We start from the raw sequence: 6,152 nt of genomic DNA on the forward strand, positions 1-6,152 counted from the left end.
ATGAGATCCTGGTACATGCTTCAACATGTATAAACTTCATGCTAAATGAAAGAAGCCAGACACAAACAACCACACTTTGTCTTATTCCATTTTTATAAAATGTCCAGAAAGGGCAAATCTATAGAGACAGAAAGTAGATTGGTGTTTGCCTGGGTCTGGAGGGGTGGAGGGGAGCAGGGAATGACTGCCAATGAACAACAGGGATCTATCTGGGAATAATGGAAATGTTTCAAAATTAGATTTTGGTGATGATTGCACCATTCAGTAGATTTACAAAAAAATCATTGAAATATATACCTAACATGGGAGGTTTTCATGGCATGCAAATTATATCTCAATAAACTTATTTTTGTAAGTAAACAATAGCCCAAGACCATATATGCTAAGGGTAAGTGATGCAAAATTGAAGAAAGGATGTGAGTGTGCAATGTGTATGTATGTGTTTTAGTCAACTCTGAAATTTTGTTATGTTTTCAATTCTACTAATAAAGCAAAACATCAGACATAGCATGGTATTGGATTGGAAGACAAGCACAGTTGAGGAAAGGACCTGCCCAGGAGTATACAAGGAAAGGTAAGTTTTAGCTCCAGCCTCTGTGGCCCACAAGTCATCCTTTTCTGCATCCTTTTCATGAACTTTCTGCTCATCCTCCCTTGACCTGCAGCCTGGGCACCCAGGGGTCCTATGGACCCATGGACTTGCTGAGCCTAACTTGGGCCAGCACAACACGTCACACAGAACAGTGGCAACAGAACACATCATACCTTTCCACTCCCCAAGATGCAGCTCTCAGCCAGGCTTGCTGGGTCTCCTCCAAAAGGTGAGGGAGGCTCTGGGAGACCAGATCTGCTTAGCCTGCTGTGGCCTAGCTCCAGTTTCCCATAGCAGAATCATGTTACCTTTCCATATCCCTTTGGAGCCATCCCACAATACTTCCTATGGGTATTCTCTTTCAGGAAGGCTGAAAGGAAGCCCTGGGATGTTTGTTTTGCTCTGATATACTATTAACATTGTCAAAAATGTTTCTTAAAAATGACAACTTTCCATGTATTTGGGAATCAACCAGGAACTCTAACCTAAACTTTGTGTAACCCCCATTTGCCAGGGGTACAAATAAATGAGAAAAAAAAATTACTTGTAACAAGTAAAAAGGAATGAATCCCACAATATTTGAGAGTTTGAAACTTTTCAACTAAATAGAAAACACAGTGGAGATGGGCATGATGTACACTTGTTCTGTCATATCTCTCTGTATCTTAGGGCATTGTATAAAGCAGACACAAAATAAATGCTTATTGGATTGATTCATTCAAAAGAACCAATAACTACATTCCCTTTTCTAAAATTCCGGTCTCAAATAATCACCAGCCAACTCCTTTTTGGAAGTCAAACAGAAAAAAAATCATTCATTAAGGAAAAACTAACAAAAATTCATAGTTCCTGTAAAAGACAGTCCTTCTGAAAAGAAGCTCGTACCTTGCTCTAGTTGGTGTTTTCACATGTAAGTGATTTCTTATGTCACTCTAGAAACAAGCAAAAATGCCAGTGGTCTTGGCCTTTCTGCTAAGGTAACAAAGAAAAGGATTTGGAGATAAAGTCTAGAAATTTTTCTTTCATATAACCCTAGGGATTTTTTTTTGGCTCTCTGAAAACCCTTAGGACAGACTTTAGAAATTAGATATCCCTCCAGCCTGGGTAACAAGAGCGAAACTCTGTCTCAAAAAAAAAAAAAAAAAAAAAGAAATTAGATATCCACAGTCAAATTGCAGTCTAACAGGATTACAGGCTAGGCTTGGGTTCTCAAGTCACATCTCATAAAGATGTGAAGGCGATGATTTGGAGAAATACAATCTGTAACATATACTCTAATAATAATCTTTCTGGAGCCCCAAAGTATCATGGTAACTATTTCATAAGGTTGATAATGGAATAACATATGACATGCAGAGGTTGGCACACAGAAAGTAGTACTCAATAAGTGATTATGTTAATGCTGGTTATTACTCCTTATAAAGAGGAGGTTGGACGCGATGGCTCAGGCCTGTAATCCCAGCATTTTGGGACGCTGAGGTGGGTGGATCACCTGAGGTCAGGAGTTCGAGATCAGCCTGGCCAACATGGCAAAACCCCATCTTCACTAAAAATATAAAACTTAGCTGGGCGTGGTGGCGGGCACCTGTAATCCTAGCTCCTCAGGAAGCTGAAGCAGGAGAATCGCTTGAACCCGAGAGGTGGAGGTAACAATGAGCCAAGATTGTGCCACTGCACTCCAGCCTGAGCAACAAGAACAAAACACTGAAAAAAATGAAAGAAAGAAAGAAAGAAAGAAAGAAAGAAAGAAAGAAAGAAGAAAGAAAGAAAGAAAGAAAGAAAGAAAGAAAGAAAGAAAGAAAGAAAGAAAGAGAAAGAAAGAAAGAAAGAGAAAGAAAGAAAGAGAGAGAGAGAGAAAGGAAGAAAGGAGGGAGGGAGGGAAGGAAGGAAGGAAGGAAGGAAGGAAGGAAGGAAGGAAGGAAGGAAGGAAGGAAAGATAAATAGCAACAATCATTTGAAAGGACATTCAATCTCCCAAGTTAGTAATAGGTAAGTGCAAATTCAAACCATTATGAGATACCTTTGCATAGTACCAACCATTAGAAAAATATGGGTGGGGTACTGTGGCTCATGTCAGTACCCCAGCACTTTGGGAGGCTGAGGCAGGAGGATCACTTGAGGCCAGGATTTCGAGACCAGCTTGGCCAACATGGTAAAACCCCATCTCCACTAAAAATACAAAAAAAATTAGCCAGTCATGGTGGCACTCGCCTGTAATCACAGTTACTCAGGAGGCTGAGACATGAGAATCACTTGTACCTGGGAGGTTGAGGTTGCAGTGAGCCAAGATCATGCCACTGCACTCCAGCCTGGGTGACAAAATGAGACCCTGTCTCAAAAAAAAGAAAAATGTGAAGCAGTGGTAATACTCATCCACTGCTGCCAGGAATATAAATTGATACAACCATTCTGAAGATAAGTTACATATTATCTTGAAAAGCTGAATATACACATCCTCTATGAACCAGCAATTCCACTCCTAGGTATATACCCTACAGAGATTTTGCAGATAATGCCCCAGGAATCATGAGGAAAATGTTTGTAGGAATATTATGTATAATAATAGAGATAAGTACAACTCAATAGTCCATCAACAGGACACTGGATAAGTCATATACAGTAAAAACCAGTGAACCACAGCTGCAGAAATCAAACATGGGTGAATTCCAGAAACACAGTACTGAAGTGCAGAAACTCCAAACAGTATGATTCTGCTTTCAAAAGGCAGCTGTAGCAAAAGGCAACCACAGGTGCCCATCCCCCAGAGCCCTCCATCTTGCTCTGAGTGACTCTAGCTTCTGCTGACTTTGGGGCTGGAAAAGAGAAGGGCTGTCTTCCCCGCAAGACTGGGGTGTGTCTGATCTGCACACCTTGCTGTCTGCTGGCCCTTCCCAAAGCCCCTGCCTGGCTATCCCCTCAAGAGCATGCACACAGCACAGCCTTCATTGCCTTGCTTGAATGCTTTGCCAGCAGTCTGGGAGCTAGTACTCCACCCTGTAGGGCCAAAGGACAAAGCCATAAACCCAGACCCAACCCCCCAGGTTTTGAGCACACAGCTCAAGAGTATTGAACTGAGATCTGAGGTCAAACAAGGGAGAAGCTCCCACTCTCACAACCCCAAGGGAGGAGCCCCCACTGTCACAACCCTGAGAAGAATAAAGTATGGGTTCATGTGCTGGCATGGGAGGTGAGCATGCCTCCTCCCACAAGTCCAGTCCAGGAAAGATGTAGTTTGTTTGCCAGCTGCAGCCTCTGCCCTACATCCCAAATACCTAACAGTTCAGCAATCTGGGCACAGAAGGCTTGGGACAAAACTAGCTGGTCAGGCCTGCTACTGGAGCAGACACTGGAAAGAAAGTTGGTTGGGGAAGCACAAGCTGGGCTGTCCCCACAGCTGTCTACTGAGCACAAAGCCCCAGGCCTTGGGTGTCACACCAGCTGCATATCCATGACAACACTGCCTTGTCTAGGGATCCTCTGCCCTTGAACCACTGCATCAACAGACCACCCCACACATACCCTCCTACCCACACTGACTATGCCAACCACAGAGGACCAGCTCCCTGGAAAGCTGCAGGTCTCCTAGTGACCTAACCTTTGGCTTGGGTTGCCCCTAATGGAGGAGGGAACAGAGCTTACCAGGGTCCCACCCCCTTGGGTCTAAGGAAAAGTGGGTGTGTGGCACCAGTCATTCAAGGAGGTTCCCCCAAGGCCTGGAACTTAACAAAGAGGTCACCTATTTCCCTCCCATCTTCCCAGATGTGCTCCCCAGAACACTGCTCAGAATATAAAAGAGATGCTAAGATGAGGAAGAGCCTATCTGCTGGCCCTTACTCTTAAGTGCCATTGACTGGATCTCAGTCTGAATCACACCACGAAACAAAAATTTCTTCAGCACACTTCATTTGTGAAATCCAATGCAGGAATCTAGCTACAACTAAAGAACCCATAGAAGGCTGGGAGCGGTGGTTCATGCCTGTAATCCCAGCACTTTGAGAGGCCGAGTCAGGTGGATCAGCAGAGGTCAAGAGTTCAAGACCAGCCTGGCCAATATGGTAAAACCCCGTCTCTACTAAAAGTACAAAAATTAGCCAGGTGGATGTGGCTGTAATCTCAGCCTCTTAAGAGCTGAAGCAGGAGAATCACTTGAACCCAGGAAGTGGAGGTTGCAGTGAGCCAAGATCACACCACTGCACTCCAGTCTGGGCAGCAGAGTAAGACTCTATGTAAAAAAAAAAAAATCATACAAGCCCCGGCCCTCTGAAATCACCCAGAAACAAAGCCAATGGGCTATATACAACATACACCACAAACTCTCAAGGGAAAAAAAAGTATAAAAACAAAAAAACTCCACCAAAACAACAGCAACTTCCAAGAGCTAAAGAAACACCAGCCCTCTCAAATGAGAAACAACCAACACAAGAACTGTAGTAATTCAAAAAGTCAAAGTGTTTATTTATCTCCAAATGATTGCACTAGCTCCCCAGCAATGAATCCTACCAAGATTGAAGTGGCTAGAATGTCAGACATAAAAATCACAATCTAGATGGCAAGGGAGTTCAACAAAATTCAGGAGAAAGTTGAAACTCAACGGAAGGAAACCAGTAAGTGACACAAAAGTTGAAAGATGACATGCCCATTTTAAGAAAGAGTCAACTAGAACTTCTGAAATTGAAAATTTTACTACAGGAATTTCAAAATACAGCTGGAAGCATTAACAGTGACTAGAGCGAGATAAGGAAAAAAATCTCAGAGTTCAAAGACCAGTCATTTGAATCAACCTAGTCAGAAACAAAAAAAAACTTAAGGAAAAAAGAATTTTAAAAAACAAACAAATCCCCTGAAAAATATGTGATTATGCAAAAAGATAAAACTTATGACCCATTAGCATTCATTCCTAAGAGAGAAGGAAAGACAGCAAGCAACTTGGAAAACATATCTGTGGACCTAGTGCCCCCAAATTTCCGCAACCTCACTAAAGAGTTCGACATGCAAATTCAAGAAATTCAGAGAATTCCTGTGAGATACTGTGCACGATGACCATCCCCAAGACACATAGTCATCAGACTTTCCAAGGTCAATGTGAAAGAAAAAAATCTTAAAGGCTGCTAGAGAAAAAGCTCAGGTCACTTAAAAGGGAACTCCATTAGGCTAAAAGTGAACTTTTCAGCAGAAAACTTACAAGCCAGATAGGATTAGGGATCTACTTTCAGCATTTTTAAATTTAAGAAAAGAAATTCCAACCACAAATTTCATGTTCTGCCAAACAAAGCTTCATAAGTGAAGGAGAAATAAAATCTTTTCCAGACAAGCAAATGCAAAGGGAATTCATTACCACTAGACCAGCCTTAGAAGAGATTCTTAAAGGAGTTCTAAATATGGAAAGAAAAGAACGATATCTGCCACCACAAAAACACACTTAAGGCCGGGCGCGGTGGTTCACGCCTGTAATCCCAGCACTTTAGGAGGCCGAGGCGGGTGGATCACGAGGTCGAAAGATCGAGACCATCCTGGTCAACATGGTGAAACCCCGTCTCTGCTAAAAATACAAAAATTAGCT

Source organism: Sapajus apella, unplaced genomic scaffold (assembly GCF_009761245.1).
Source record: "Sapajus apella isolate SASKATOON/1434 unplaced genomic scaffold, GSC_monkey_1.0 scaffold2, whole genome shotgun sequence".
Taxonomy (NCBI): Eukaryota; Metazoa; Chordata; class Mammalia; order Primates; family Cebidae; genus Sapajus; species Sapajus apella.